The sequence below is a fragment of the Oncorhynchus masou genome, chromosome 25 (genome assembly GCF_036934945.1).
Source record: "Oncorhynchus masou masou isolate Uvic2021 chromosome 25, UVic_Omas_1.1, whole genome shotgun sequence".
In the NCBI taxonomy this organism is placed as follows: Eukaryota; Metazoa; Chordata; class Actinopteri; order Salmoniformes; family Salmonidae; genus Oncorhynchus; species Oncorhynchus masou.
This window is the reverse complement of record NC_088236.1, coordinates 32435443-32452846: the sequence shown is the minus strand read 5'-3', so window position 1 is coordinate 32452846 and position 17404 is coordinate 32435443.

Genomic DNA, 17404 nt, shown 5'->3' with positions numbered 1-17404 from the left:
ATTTACGCACGTTGTCCGCCCGAGAGTGCCTGGAACCCGGAATTCCTGTTCGACACTTTCCTTCATGGATTATAGGAGAAGGTTAAAGACGAGCTCACAGCCCGGGAGCTGCCCATGGATCGTGACTCTCTCAGCGCCTTGACCATATGGATCGATGGGTGGCTACGGGAACGTAGGAGGGAGAGGTCTGTTCCCAGTCACACTCACTCGTCCAAGGATCCCACCTCACCTTTGAGGAATCCTGGAAGTCCCCGGTGTCTACATTACCGAGATAATCCGAGGTTACCTGAGTTGCCCCAGGAATCACCGAGGTCTGCCGACTCGTCTCCTCCGGAGCCCATGCCATTTGAAAGAGCTAGATTGTCTCCTGCCGAACACTTACGAAGACTGAACACCAAGAGCTGTCTGTATTGTGGAACTACAAGTCATTACATTTCTACCAGTCCATTAAAAGACCAGGCTCATCAGTAGGTACGAGTACACTGGTGGGCCATACGGAGAATTTCCAATCTCCAATTACTCGTACTCCTCGCCATGCTGCTGTGGGGTGACCGGTCAAAATCTTTCCTGGTACTCATTGACTCTACGGCCCACTCAACCCCTATCCATTCCCATGGATGTCAGAGCACTGGATGGGCGCACTATTGGCAGAGTCACCCACAATATGGTTCCTATCAACCTGCGAGTGTCAGGTAATCACAGTGAGTCTATGCAATTTATGCTCATCGAATCTCCTCAGGTACCCTTGGTTTTGGGGGTTTCGTGGTTCCAGAGGCACAATCCTCTTATCGACTGAATTGATTGATTGATTCTATCAAGGGTTGGAGCCCATTCTGCCACGCTCATTATCTGAAGTCGGCGCAGCCTCCCCAGGATATTTTTCTGCTGGCTTGGGAGAAGCCTCAGACCTCTCCACCATTAACCAGGACCTTTGGGAGTACCAGGACCTCCGGGAGGTTTTCAACAAGGCCGGTGCCACATAGCTTCCTCTGCATTGGCCCTACGACTGCGTTATCAACCTTCTCCTGGGCACCATACCACCTCGGGGCAGCTTTATTCCCTGTCGGGTCCAGAGACCAAGGCGATGGAAAGGTACATTAAGGACTCCCTAGCTGCAGGGTGTATCCATTCATCTGCCTCCCCGCCAGCGCAGGGTTCTTCTTTGTGGAGAAGAAGGACAAAACCCTGCACCCGGGTAACGACTACCAGGGCCTTATGGCATCACGGTTAAAAAACGTTACCCGCAACCACTCGTCGCCTCGACTTTTAAGCCTCTCCAGGGGGCTACAATCTTCTCGAAGTTGGACCTTCAGAACGCCTACCATCTGATGCGGATACGGGAAGGAGACGAGTGGAAGACAGCTTTTAACATGGCTAGCGGCACTACGAATACCTGGTGATGCCATTCGGACAGACTTACTCTCCTGCTGTGTTCCAGGCCCTGGTTAACGATGTTCTCCGTGAAATGTTGAACTGGTTCGTGTTTGTCTACCTCGATGACATCCTTGTCTTTTCCCGCTCAGCTCAAGAGAATGTCCTCCACATCCGACAGGCCCTCCAGCGTCTTGTGGAGAACCAGCTTTTTGTTAAAACTAAGAAATGCGAATTCCGTGGCTCCACCATCTCCTTCCTAGGATGTTTGTCCCGGACTCTGCCCATTCCCCTGTCCTGGAATTGACTCCTTCCTCCAGACTTGCCAGCCATCCTGGCTCTTGCAGACCCTGGCCTTTTGTATGTGCTCAGAATAAGACTCAGTGGCAAGCTCTGGCTGGCCTCTTTCTACCACACCCTGTTCCTCACCACCCCTGGTCCCATATATCCCTGGACTTCGTCACTGGTCTCCCTCCATCAGATGACATCACCACTATCCCTATGGTGGTGGATAGGTTTTCTAAAGCCGCCCATTTCATTCCCCTTCCCAAGTTACCCTCAGCCAAGGAGACGGCCCGGCTCATGGTGCAGCATGTCTTCCAGATCCATGGACTTCCGGTGGACATGGTCTCAGATCGTGGTCCTCAGTTCTCATGCCGGTTCTGGAGTGCGTTCTGCACCTTCATTGGGTCGTCGGCCAGCCTGTCTTCGGAGCAAGCCAATAAGGACCTGGAAACAGCTCTTCGTTGTCTCGTCTCCGCCAATCCCACCACCAGCAGCCAGCTAACTTGTGTGGTTGGAATACGCCCGCAACACTCTTCCCTGCTCGTCACTGGTCTCTCGCCTTTCGAGTGTTCCATGGGATATCAGCCCCTGCCCTTCCTTGAGCAAGAGGAATAATTCAGCATACCCTCGGCCCAGATGTTTGTCCGCCGCTGTCGCCTTACCTGGAAGAGAGCCCAGTCCGCTCTTCTAAAGACCACGCTGCCTTGGGTTACTGACCTCTGCCTGGCCTTGACCTGCCGATTGCCTGCCCCGTTTTGTAATAAACATCCGAGATTCGAACTGTCTGCCTCCAGTGTCTGCATTAGGGTCTTATCCTGAGTCGTGTTATACTGGGTATATTCAAATCTCTTGTATACTTCCCATGTAATAGAGATTGGAGTCAAAATAACCAGGTTGTGAATGCTGTAGGGTAAAAATTTATTTTGGGAAGCACAGATATTTGATGGAAACATATAAAGTGTCTCAGGATAGCATTGGTATTCAAGCACAAGAAATCAATAGCGTTTGAAGGAAGTCTTGAGGAAAGCAACGTATTCTGTTGTTGCCAATGGGAATTGAATATAGTAAATTAATCATGGCTGGCAACTCTCTAACAATATGCTGTGTATTTTGAACACGATGTATCTTTGTACATTAAAATGGAGAAGCTTACCTTTTAGCCCTCTGCCTCATTACCCACTGATTCATTCTTCTCAAACTGAGAAGCTAACAGACCGGCCATATTGATTTAGTCTGGTATTCAATTAAAGTGATGTAGGTCTATATACGCTAACATAATGTACAAACCCAGACAAAATCAGACAGGTACGTCTAGAATTATAATTGGGAGAGACCTCAGTGAAGCAATTTTAAGTCTTTAGAGATCCTAGTTTGCACACATTTGAGTGAGAAACGAGCTATGCTTAGTAGCAGGTGTACAGTATTGCTGAACCATAAAAAGCCATGCATGACAACACCATAAAACTATTCAAATAAATACCTGTTCTGATTCATGAGGAGTCTGGTTTTCTATTGGTATTCATTGGCTGAGGTGAGGGTAAGATGTGTGTCTGTTGTCTTCCTGTAGGATTTGTGACCAGCATTAGCAATCTATTCCATTCTTTAATTCAGATTAAAATAATCCATGCGAGCTGGCAAAAGATGATCAATGGAGATGTAGTTTCCCTTTATTGTGACTTTGATTAGATCACCCATGATAGATTCAGAGCCAGGAAAAAGAAGGCCAAAAATCCTGGATTTCCACAAGTCATAAATTGCCCTCTGTCAGGGAAATGTAAATCAATGTAGCAAGCTCAAATTGATGGGGCATTTTCTGGCTGAGCACACTTTTATTTCAGGCTCTGGAAATCGCCTTCATTGCCACAGGTAAAGAAGAGGTGCAGCATAAATATAAATGAGATGTGTTGAGTAAATATATGTTAACGATGTGACCATATAGATCTTAATGGCTTTCTTTGTGATTTTTGATTTACAGTGCAGTATGCAAATTCACAGGCTCCAAGAATCCTGTAAAAGAAGGAGAGTTATTTGTTTTGTTTCTACATCCACAGCGCTTATGTTCAGTTGATGGAGCCCATATCCAAAAAGTACCTGGGGGTGAGGTTGTAACATTATTTCTTGCATGCAGCTCATTATGATGCAAGAGCAGTCCTTGGAAAACAAACTGTGCCTTGGCAGAGTGGCAGAGCAGTGATGGTGCAGCTGCAGGGACATGACAGCTACAGTCTCTCCATCCATAAATCCACTTGACTCTACAGGGCACAGAGCCACACCTGGGTATTAGCCTGAAAGAGAGACAGCTAAATGACATCTGTGCCATCTTGCTAAGACTTGGACAGGGTGAAGCACCGAAGACCTTTATTATTAGTGAAAGTATACTTTCAAACAGCTTACCAGGGTATTTGTGTCAGGGGACTAGTATTACAGGCACTCTAGCCTGAATTTTCCCTCCCTACCTCATTTCAGGCCATTGACACCATTGTATTACAACTACATTCTCTAAAACTTTATATTATCTAGGATATAGATGAACATCCCCTGATATGACATTTCCATATAAGCTCATTGGTATGTGTATGGCAGATGGGAAATGGACCTGGTTTAGAGAAAGCCAGAGACTATGTTGTTAGATAAACAAAGAGAAATTGATATTAAAGCCCCATCCCTTTCCCCCATACATTGTGGATGGAGAAGTCATTGGGATAAAGAGATATCAAGTGCTGAGAGAAGCTTATTTTGAATTAATCTATTTACAATCCTATGAACAGAAACTATTAGAATATGTATACTATATCTACTGTGCCCTGTTATGACTAAGCATTGGTGGGCTACATCAGTCATTTCCTCCTGCAAGCTATTGTGTGTAAAGGGGAAATTATAATTGGGGTATATGGAACATCTCATTTGTATCACCCACTGCTTCTGTTTTCCAGCTCACTCTGGCATCCCATTCCTTTCATAGCTCTGCTAACACCCCCTTCCCACTCTCTACATTTACATTTTATCAGACACTCTTATCCAGAGCGACTTACAATAGTGAGCGCATTCATTTCCTACTTTTTCTTGTCCTGTATTGCTACCCCGTGGGAGTCGAACACACAACCGCTGGCATTGCAAGCGGCATGCTCCACCAACTGAGCCACACAGGTATACACTGTAAGTTGTTTTTCTCTAAATAGTTGCCTCGGCTGTCATTCCTCTTTCTGACCATACTTAGTAATCTCTCTCTCTCTCTCTCTCTCTCTCTCTCTCTCTCTCTCTCTTGCTCGCTCAGGCTTTTCCCTTTACATCTCATACAATAATTCACTGTTTTAATCTTTTTCTTGGCAGTGAATGTACTGTATTGCCTAGCAACCTCTTTTGCCGTACATATGTCATATCTCTCTATAACACAACCCAAATGTATCTGGTTTTTAAAATACTAATCCTTTCTTAAATGCATGCATACACCACCAACATAAAATGTAAAAGGTCTATGGTAGTATCCAGGCTCACAATCTTGACTGACTAAGACAATAGCCATACATGTGAGGTCTGAGAAGAAGCTGAATGCAGCATGGAAAGGATCAATGCTCTAAACCATTAATGACAGGTGGATACTCCTCTGACTTCCTGTTTGATAAAACCAATCAACACCTGTCCAACAAGTGATCCAGTGTTATTTAGAGTTTCAATTCCCAGGTTCAGCACACTGCAACATTGGATCAAGTTCAATTTGGGAGAATTGTCATCTGAAAAAATAATTAGATTTTTGACATTGTACAACACATTCTGAGTCTATTAATCGTCTTGATGAGAATGTGTTTCTGTTCACATGAGCACTAAAGAAACAACACAGAGCATGCTTTGCAAAAGAACTGTTAACCATATTTGATTTGTACTTCCAGCACTAAACCTGGCATTGATCAAGATGGATTCAGAAAGCATTTAAATGGCAGCATTAAGTATGCTTTAAGCTGCCTTTTCATGTGTCAGCTTTGAGAGTAAAAATAGAAGCAGAGACAGCTGTGTCCACAGCCTGATTTTAAATCTGATTGTTTATAGGGGGATGTTACATTGAGAGCCATGCATTATGGAAAATATTGCTCTATTCCTACAATCACTGCTATCTTTTAATCAAGCATCATTGGTGTTGACTTTCGTTTTCTTTCATGCCTAGTGTTGATCACATGGAACAGTCCTCTCTCAGCCCATAAAGGCTCAAATCGGATTTAGAGATTAACATTTCATCCCATAAATTCAGACGTCCACAGGGCAATCATTTATCATTATAAGAGATTAAATAAAGATGAGATGCTTTTTTTTGTTTCAAGTCTTTAGAGTGCTTACTGTGGGGACATGACCATGCCTAAATCCACATTGAGCCCAGTCACTGATTTTGATTTACATGTAGTAGATTAGAGTAGGTTATGCAGCGCAGGGCAGTTGTGCATGTGCTTTGACTACTTGCTGTGAAATCCCTTTTCATGAGAACTCATAGGGGTAGCAGGCCAAAGCTCAGCTGGAGTAATGTTTTAGATGCATTGCGCCAAGGACATTTCACCAATAAGAAACTGTGAAACATGTACATAAGTGCTGATGCTGTGATTAGACTTCATAGAACTGATTAGGAAGTAATAGCCAAGTGATGATTCTCATTTTGCTGAATGTACCATTAGGTTTAGGATGATACATGGATGTACAGTATGTACTCTTTTTAGGAAGACTGCTGCTCCATGTTTCCTCTGCCTTCACCAAGAGCCATGAGATGGAATCTGCGCTTAGACATACCCTACATATTGTAGGTATTATACACCACTTGTGAAAAATGCATTTAATCAGTCAGCTTTACTAGTTCCACATGGATCATGTTACCGTTCATTGACAGTGCAATGGGGATTCTCAAATTCTGAAATAGTGTGTCTTTCTTGTGGCAGTTGTACGACCTGGCAACATGTCATGTTTATATTCCCTGGTTTTATTGTCCAAACAACCCATGAGTGTGTGGTGAGGCAACACTGAGAAAGTGAAGCTGTAATTCAGAATAAGAGCTCTGTTGTGGGCTTGCAATGAGCTGCTGCTATTTTCTGATGGTGCAGGAAAAATCCTCACTTAGAACCTCCCGTCTTGCTGAGCACGCAATCTAACTTAGAGTTGCCTACGGAGGATGCCTGTCACCAACAGGGGTACAATCCACTGAGCTGATATCCAATACTTAAAAAGTATTTGATTAAACAATCTGTTCCCCCTTAATAGTTTGATTTGTTCTATACAAACAGTCAACAAATAGACAAATATTATGCTTCATCATCCCAGATGAGTAAGTGACACGCTACACATGATATTTTCACTGTGTGAAAATGGAAAGATTTGGGGGGAAACAAGGGACAGGCGATAAAAAATAGGAATCTGATCTTATCTACTCTTGCATTGTGTTACACATCTTCTTATTGTGCATTTTGCATTTCCTTGAGTTAACATAATTTATGGTTCTTTAACACTGGTTCAGTGAATAATAAGAGGAATCACCTTCTTCTTAGCTTTTATAGAGAATAAGATTAAATAAATAAAACCATGGGATGATGTAGCCTACCCTTGACCCTTCAAACCAAGGCCAAGATCAAGGCAGAGGACTGCTTTAGAGAAAGGACACCATCTGCTTAGAGGAGAGAGGATTAAAAATCAACTGGGTGCAGGAACAACATCATACTGGGTTTGTTCTGTCTGGAATTGCAAAGGCAATCTGAAAGTGGGTATAGAAGTCCCCAAAATCCCAAAGGAAATCAGGAGCTTTCACAGCTGCCCTGCCGGGCCTGCCTGTAGCCTGAACACAACTCGAAGATGACAAGGCCCAGTACACAGGGACAAAGAAGAGGGCAGAGACAAACTAAACTCTCCCACTGTACTCAATCACTATTTGATCTACTACTACTATGTCATCTAGTCTCTTTATTTCTAAGATGATGTTCATTAGTTATGTAATTTGATTGATACCAAACACAAACAAAATAAAGAACATTTAAAGTAAAATGGGAATGTGTGTCGTATGGGAATGTGTGTGGTAATGCAGGCAACTAAATGTACTTCCTATTTTGAGAACATAAATGTAGTATTTGAAGTTGCTGAACAGGAAACATCAACAGAGTGTTGGCCAGTGGAGGCTCCACAGAGGAGGAAGGGGAGGACGAGTTTTCTCTTCAGTGAATTTCATAAAAATGTTAATTGTAAAACATTAAAATAAATATCATTTTTAGATAAAACAATACTAAATATAATCACGTCACCAAACACTTGATTAAAACACAATATTTTGCAAAGAAGCTCTACAGAAGCCTCAACAGCACTCTGTAGGGTAGCACCATGGTGTAGCCGGAGGACAGCTAGCTTCCGTCCTCCTTTGGGTACATTGGAGACAAGCACAAGGACAGGTGAAACAGATCAGGGCGTGACAATAAGGCCATGCTCATGAAAAATAAATTGCCCTCGCTCATCTTAAACAGCACTGACCCCCACTGGTGTTCATCTATATTAGATACTGTTTGCGTTCCAGATTCTATGCAAATTCATGTTCACATGATTCCTGAGATGTTAAACATTTGCACAGGCATTGTACAAATCTGATAATCTGTGCAAGCCTGAACAAAATGTGTCTGTGATGATTGCATCCTTAATAGTATGCTTTGGATCAACTGCATTGGAGATCACTCTCGGTTTAGTGCAGCACTTAAATGTAAAAACTTGAAAACATTTTCCTTCATTCAGTCAATAGTCCAGGTATAAGGTGAGGTTCAAGGAATTTTCTTCACCACCTGGAGTGAAGTCAGGCTTCTCATAGATGCCTCTCACACAATTGGACAATTTCCTTTAAGGAGAAGAAAAGGATGTAAATAGTTAGGCGTCCACCCATTGACACTGATTTCAATACATTGCAGTCAATGGGAAAAGATGAGTGACACAGCACTGACGCTCATGTCAATACATTTCAGTCAATGGGAAAAGATGAGTGTCAATCTATTGATGCTTATGTCATTACGTTGTATTCAATGGGAAAAATTAGTGTTGCATTAATGACCTTTATGTCAATACATTGCGGTCAATGGGAAAAGATCAGTGTCACAGGGCTGATGCTTATTTTAATATATTGCATTCAATGGGAAAAGATGAGCGTCAACCAATTGACTCTTATGTCAATGTTAAAATATGAGGCTCAAGGTTACAGTTCTTTCAGAAAGTTTTCACACCCCTTTACTTTTTTCCACATTTTGTTGTGTTATAGCCTGAATAAAAAATGTGTGTCACTGATCTGCACATAATACCCCATAGTGTCAAAGTGGAATTTAGTTTGTAGAAATGTTTTGAAATTAATAAAAAAGGAAAAGCTGAGATGTCTTGAGTCAATAAGTATTCAACCCCTTTGTTATGGCAAACCTAAATAAATGTTTAACTCAATAATAGTGATTTTTGAATGACCACCCCATCTTTATACCCCACACATACAATTATCTGTAAGGTCCCTCAAACACAGATTCAACCACAAAGAACAAGGAGGTTTTTCAATGCCTCGCAAAGAAGGGCATGGGTACCGGTTCCAACTGACATTGTGAATTGATCTGTGGACACCGGCTTGCATTGGGCGATAGCCCTGATTCCCACAGACAAGGTAATATATTTTCTGAGCCTGTGTGACATAGGATGTGAAATCTGAAACCAATTGAAGCTGGGATTTCATTTGTTCTTCTGACTGTCCATGAACTCCTGGCTAAACCCTACTCTCAGCAACTGACAAAGCACATGCCTGCAATCCATAATTCATAGATTTTGAACAAAAAACACATTCTGTTTGTCGTAGACGGAAAATATTAATATGATATGAAAGGCGAGTCCTAACAAGTCCAGGAAGCCAAGCTAGAGCTCTGTGAGACATTCACAACGATGAGGGCAGATGTTTTGATCAAGAGAGAGCATTAGAAAATATGCAAATATTCTGTATTTTAAAGTTATAAAGGATACATCTTATAGTTAGTATTTTGAACCCTACAGACGAAGAACCATATATGTGACATTTAAAAAAAAGAAGAGAAATATACATGAAAAATCATTATTGGACACCCTTTTTCTATAGTGAACCGGTTTCACAAGCTTTCCACGCACTAATTAACAATACTTTTAAATTTAAAGATAGGCTCTCGTGGAATAACCGTTTATGTGCACCACTCAGAATGGATTGATAAGCGCACAACTTTTCTGTTGCTGATGAAAATCGCCGAAATGTGGGAAAGAAACGTAAAACAAAACTAAAAGACTGGAAAGACTCTTACGGGATGCGGGAAAACCCTATACAAATCGCAAGGGTCAAGAAAAACTGTGAAAAGCTGTCCAAAAGAGGTATGTGGAAGAACCGTATATCAAACAATCAATCTAGCTAGCTATAGAGTACAGTAACTAACATGTATGTTCTGGGTTGTCTAATTTGTAACTATAGAGAAAACATATTAGCTAAAGTTCGTTGGCTACTAATTTATATTATACATTATCGTTACAAATGTTATTGCTAGATTATAGAAGAAACATAGCTAGCTACTTTTTCTCCATCCACCGGATGATTCGACATGGCTACAGTAGCTAGCTAGTTATATGTAACGTTACACTGTATCCTGCAGGGATTGCACACCGAGGTGACAAGCTGCATATTGAAGTGGGTGAAGACAAAATTCACGCCACTCACCAAACCAGAGGTGCGCAAGTTGATCATCTTCAGTGACAGATGCTGTGGGCAGAATAACAACTGGCGGATGCTCAATCTGATGTCGATGCTCGTCCCTATGGGTTACTATACCCAAGTTGTGCAGAAGTTTATGGACTCTGGTCATTCTTTTCTTCCTTGTGATCTATCTTTTGCCACCATCGAGAAGAGGTGCAAGGTGTCAGTCCTTCAGACACCTGATGATGTTTCAAAGATGATACTTGAAGCACAACCAGCAAAACCATTCAAGGTGATGAGGATGCAATGTGAAGACTTCAAGCACCTCCCAGATTCTGTCCTCAAGCGACCAGCTGGACTACAGATCACCTCAGTGAGGTGGTTAAAAGTCACAGGTATTGCACAGAGAATAGTTTACTAACATCCCATCAACATGCAACATGTTGTTCTAACAATAAAATATCATCATGATTGACTGCGAAAGTTGTTTATTGATGTCAGGAACTTAAAATGTTTCTGTTCTAATTTCAGTTGAGGATCCTTGGAATCTGTACGCCAGACAGAGCCACAGTCTATTTGAGGGATGGAAATCGTGGCTGATCTCCAAACCAAAACAAGGAGCTACACCTCAACCTCCCTATTTTACAAGCCACTACCCTGGAGCATATGAGAGTCCTCTGCCCATCAAAAAACAAGTACCAAGATCTGATGACCTGCTCAACTACTTGCCAGCTGCTGCACGCTCTTTTTATAAATCACTGCAGAGTGAATCATTTGTTGTTAAACCAAGCTACATAATTAACCGTTTTTTCTGTGAGTTTATGATCCCCTGAATCTGTATAGTATGTTGAATCTGAATACATTTCAGAAGACATGTCACCCCTATTGTAGGAAATTAAATGTATAGTTGGTGTTTTCTATGTGAATCAATTTGTGTATGATTTGAACCAGCACAATATATTGAATTAATTTAATTTCAAGATGTGGTTCCTCGTGTAGAAAATGTTATGAACAATGTGTACTGTTGAGAATTATTTTGTGTGTGATCATTTGAACCTTTTTTAATCTGAATGAATTAAAAACAATAAGTCATCACATACAGTATGTGACTATTCATTTGATCTTGATTCCTTTTTTTAATTCATTACAATATACAGTATGTCTCTCTGTCACCACATTTAGCAGGCAGCGGAAAGAGGAATGGACATGGGATGATGTATTGGACGGCAAGGGTTGCTACACGGGAGGAGATCCTGGCGGGAAAGGATCACCTTCCATGGGAACAGGTGGAGGCTGCTAGGAGAGCAGAGTCAGCCGGAGAGAGGAGCCGGTAAATGAGGGAACAGCTGGCAAGGAAGCCCGAGAGGCAGACCCAAACATTTCTTGGGGAGGAGGCACACAGGAAGTATGGCGAAGCCAGGTAGGAGACCTGCACCAACTTCCTGTGCTTACTGGAGGGGGAGAGAGACCGGGCAGGCACCGTGTTATGCGGTGGAGCGCATGGTGTCCCCAGTGCGGGTGCATAGCCCGGTGCAGTACATACCAGCTCCGCGTATCGGCCGGGCTAGAGTGAGCATCGAGCCAAGTGCCATGAAGCCGGCTCTACGCATCTGGTCTCCAGTGCGCCTCCTTGGGCCGGCTTACATGGCACCAGCCTTGCGCACGGTGTCCCCGGTTCGCCTGCATAGCCCAGTGCGGGCTATTCCACCTCGCTGCACTGGCAGGGCGACCGGGAGCATTCAACCAGGTAAGGTTGGGCAGGCTCGGTGCTCAAGAGCTCCAGTGCACCTGCACAGTCCGGTCTATCCGGTACCACCTCCACGCATCAGCCCTCCAGTGGCAGCTCCCCGCACTCGCCCTGAGGTGCGTGTCCTCGGCCCAGTACCACCAGTGCCGGGCACCACGCACCAGGCCTACAGTGCGCCTCGCCTGTCCAGTGCTGCCGGAGTCTCCCGCCTGTCCAGCGCTGCCGGAGTCTCCCTCCTCTCCAGCTCTGCCGGAGTCTCCCGCCTGTCCAGCGTTACCGGAGCCTTCCTCCTCTCCAGTGCTGCTGGAGTCTCCCGCCTGTCTGGCGCTGCCAGAGCTTCTGCCCCTCAGTCCAGAGGCGCCAGAGCTCCTCCGTCCAGCGCTGCCGGAGCCTTCCTCCTCTCCAGCGCTGCTGGAGTCTCCAGGCTGCCCAGCGCTGCCTGAGCTACCCGTCTGCCCAGCGCCATCAGAGTCGCCAGTCTGCCCAGCGCCGCCTGAGCTACCCGTCTGCCCAGCGCAATCAGAGTCGCCAGTCTGCCCAGCGCCATCAGAGCCACCCGTCTGCCCAGCGCCGCCAGTGCCGCCAGTCTGCAAGGAGCCGCCAGTGCCGCCAGGATCCGCCAGTGCCGCCAGGATCCGCCAGAACCACCAGGATCTGCCAGAGTCGTCAGCCAGTACGGAGCTGCCCCTCTGTCCCGAGCTGACCCTCTGTACCGAGCTGCCCCTCAGTCCAGTGGGTTCATTTAGAAGGGTCACCGTGGTCAGGAGCGGACTAAGACTATGGTGAAGTGGGGGCCACGTCCAGCACCAGAGCCGCCACCGTGGACAGATGCCCACCCGGGGGGGGGGGGTACTGTCACACCCTGACCATAGTTTGCTTTGTATGTTTCTATGTTTTGTTTGATCAGGGTGTGATCTGAGTGGGCATTCTATGTTGTGTGTCTAGTTTGTCTGTTTCTGTGTTTGGCCTGATATGGTTCTCAATCAGAGGCAGGTGTTAGTCATTGTTTCTGATTGGGAACCATATTTAGGTAGCCTGTTTGGTGTTGGGTTTTGTGGGTGATTGTTCCCGTCTTTGTGATTGTTGCACCAGATAGGGCGGTTTCGGTTTTCCACATTGTCTTATTTTGTATTATACATTATTCAAGTTATCATCTTTATTAAAGATGTATAAAAATAACCACACTGCGTTTTGGTCCGCCTCTCCTTCCCAGGAAGAATTCCGTGACACATATTGGATATGAACAAGTTGTGCTTGTTTTGATTGAATTCATTTAATTGTATTCTATTTTTGTAGTTATTCTATGGTATGTTCACATTGAGGGCTTCATTTTAAATTAGACTAACATTTCATGACTCAACTTTTAAGAAAAGTCATCAGTGCTAAAGTTGATAGACCACCTTTAAATGAACGTCCATACAAATTAATTAACTACATATTGCATTTAAGTTATTTACATGAAGGACATCTGTACTTGAAAGTACTTAAAAACATCATATCAGGTGTTAAAAAAGGACATGCAAAATGTCACATATACTGTTCTTCCGCAAACTGAAATCATCACTGGAGATATACTGTTCTTCCACATTCTAAAAATTAAAACGGCAATAAAAAAAAGTATTTTTTGAAATAACAAATAAAGATCAATTGTTGGAAGATATGGGTATGGTGAATTATTTGTCAACCATAAAACATCTAATGTGGTACACACAATTAATAATATAAAAATAACTGATGATCTTAAAATGGAGAAATTGTCACATATATGGTTCTTCGTCTGTAGGATTCATTTTATAATTTGATTATACTATATTAAGAAAGCACATAAGTCATTTCAAGCCTTATTCATAGAGTTTTGTTGAATAGGAAATACATCATATCAAATATTTCATATTTTTATATTTGTATCATATTCATATTGTGTACCTGTGTCCCAAAAAATGACTACACCTCAGAAATGTGTAACTATTCTTAGCAGAAAGGTGAGATTTTAACCTTTCTTTGAGTATGCAGCATTACTAGTTATTGTTTATGGCCCTCTCATGATAATTACTTTTGGGGATTATGTAGATTACATTTTCGATTGCATTTAGTTACATTTAATTACATTGGTTGTGATATGAGAAAACTGATGGATCTACAACGGATGGCTCAACCACATTGTAGTTACTCCACAATACTAGCCTAAATGACAGAATGAAAAGAAGGAAGTCTGTACACTCTGTACAGTATTAAGCAATACTTAATACTGTACAAATCCAACAATAACACATCACTGAGTACCACTCTTCATATTTCCAAGTATGGTGGTGGCTGCATCATGTTAGGAGTATACTTTTCATCGGCAATGACTAGGGAGTTTTTGTTAGGATAAAAATAAATGTAATACAGCTAAGCACAGGCACAATCCAAGAGAGAACCTTTTAGTCTTCTTTCCAACAGACACTGGGAGACAAATTCACCTTTGAACAGGACAATAATCGAAAACACAAGGTCCAATCTACACTGGGGTTGCTTACCACAATGACATTGAATGTTCCTGAGTGGCCACGTTTCAATTTTGACTTAAATAGTCTTGAAAATATATGGCAAGTCTTGAAAATGGCTGTTTAGCAATGATCAACAACCAACTTGACAGAGCTTGAATAATTTTTTAAAGAATCATGGGCAAATATTGTACAATCCAGGTGTGCAAAGCTCTTAGATACTTACCCAAAAATACTCAAATCAAATTTTATTTGTCACATGCACCGAATACAAAATAGAAAATAAAAGTAACAAATAACAAACAGCAGCAGTAAAATAACAAGCAAGGCTATATACAGGGGGTACTGGTACAGAGTCAATGTGTGGGGGCACAGGTTAGTTGAGGTAATTGAGGTAATATGTACATGTAGGCAGAGTTGACTATGCATAGATTATAAACAGAGAGTAGCAGCAGTGTAAAAGAGGGGTCTGGATAGCCTTTTGATTAGCTGTTCAGGAGTCTTATGGCATGGGGGTAGAAGCAGTTAAGAAGCCTTTGGACCTTGACTTGGCACTCCGGTATCGCTTTCCGTGCGGTAGCAGAGAGAACAGTCTATGACTAAGGTGGATGGAGTCTTCTGCAATTTTTTGGGCCTTCCTCTGACACCACCTGGTATAGAGGTACTGAATGGCAGAAAGCTTGGCCCCAGTGATGTACTGGGCCATATGCATTACCCTCTGTAGTGCTTTGGGGTCGGAGGCCGAGCAGTTTCCATACCAGGTGGTGAAGCAACCCGTCAGGATGCTCTCGATGGTGCAGCTGTAGAACTTTTTGAGAATCTGAGGACCCATGCCAAATATTTTCAGTCTCCTGAGGGGGAATAGGCATTGTCGTGCCCTCTTCATGACTGTCTTGGTGTGTTTGGACCATGATAGTTTGTTGATGATGTGGACACCAGGGAACTTGAAGCTCTCAACATGCTCCACTACAGCCCCATTAATTAGAATGGGGGAGTGCTCGGTCCTCCTTTTTCTCTCAAATCATCTCCTTTGTCTTGATCACGTCGAGGGAGAGGTTGTTATCCTGGCACCACACTGCCAGGTCTCTGACCTCCTCCCTATAGGCTGTCTGATCGTTGTCGGTGATCGGGCCTACCATTGTTGTGTCAACAGCAAACTAAATGATGCTGTTGGAGTCATGCTTGGCTATGCAGTCATGGTGAACAGGGAGTACAGCAGTTTTTAATGTCCCATTGGTAGGATAGTCTTGATCTGAGCTCATCCATTTTGTTATCCAATGATTGCACGTTGGCTAATAGGACTGATGGTAGAGGGGGATTACTCACTTGCCGTTGGATCCTTACAAGGCACCACAATATCTCTGTCTCTTCTTCATGTGAATGACGGGGATTTGGGCCTTGTTGGATGTCTGAAGTAAACCCTTTGCGTCCGACTCGTTAAAGAAAAAACCTTTGTCCAGTAGGTCAGTAATCGCTGTCTTGATATCCAGAAGCTCTTTTCGGTCATAAGAGACGGTCAGAGAAACATTATGTACAAAATAAGTTACAAATAACGCGAAAAAACACACACAATAGCACAATTGGTTAGAAGCCTGTAAAACGGCAGCCATCTCATTGAGTGCACATATTGGCAAGGCAATGTGCAACGAACAGACAAGTCAGAAACATGGAGAAATAATTAGGCCTAGGCTACACCTTGTTCTTTAGAATAGTTGAACAGAAAACAAAATAATATCAATCACGCAACATCAGGTAGACAGCAGTCTACAACATAAGAAGCAAACAAATCCATGTAAATTCGAGTCAAGCACAACATGGGACTGAACCCCATGTTAGGCAATGGTTCAACCTAATAATGTAATAAAGAACAGACTACTTTTGCTTTCAGATGCCATTTAAGAACAAGTTACAAGGAAAAACACTATAGCAAGCCAAACAGACGTTGTGTCATGGGGTAAAAGGTCATTCATCATACGCAATCATGCAATGGGCAATGTAAAAGTGTCATTCCATTTAGAAATATCCAGGCAAAATGCAGACCCTAATCCAAACGAACATCTATATAGATATTATAGAAAAGAAGAGGTACTACGGTTTAGAACCCTGAAAGAATTACCTTTCAACGCTTCAAATTCAGCAGATGAGATCCTTCTCAAATTGTCACTCTTTAAAGCATAACCGTTCCAGACACGACATCCTGCTCTGTCTGCATATATATATGTCAAGTCAGTCTGGCCTGGAGGGGGTGGGGAAACAGGGGGCGGTTGTTTGCCTGAGGGATCAATGGAGGCAGAGAGCTCAATGTTACCTGAGACAGTTCAATGAGAGGAAGACAAGGGTTGATTAAGTGCTGAGGGTAAACAAGAAGAAGAGGAAAAATAATAATAAAGCATGCAAGCTGGATCAAAAAATGAATAGATAAATAATTGAATAAGTAAATAATGTAGAAAATAATGAAAAATCACACCAAGGGATTGGGTTAGGTTTGAGGCTAGGTTTAGGGTTGAGCTGGGATGTGGACATTAATCTAGATTTAGGGTTAGGGTTGAGCTGGGAGTGGACAAGAAGCTATGGTTAGGGCCTCAACCCTCAGCATACAGTGCATTCTGAAAGTATTCATACCCCTTCACTTTTTCCACATTTTGTTATGTTACAGAAATTTGAAGGCAATCAACCCAAAAACATTTTTGACCTCTATTGGACACAATGGTCTTGCAGGTATAGATAATAAGATTATTGTTATACTGAATTTTGAAGAGGATATTGGATTATTATTATTTTTGATTGACTTGAAATCTACTTTGAGCTTTAATGCTGTATTGCTGGAACACAATT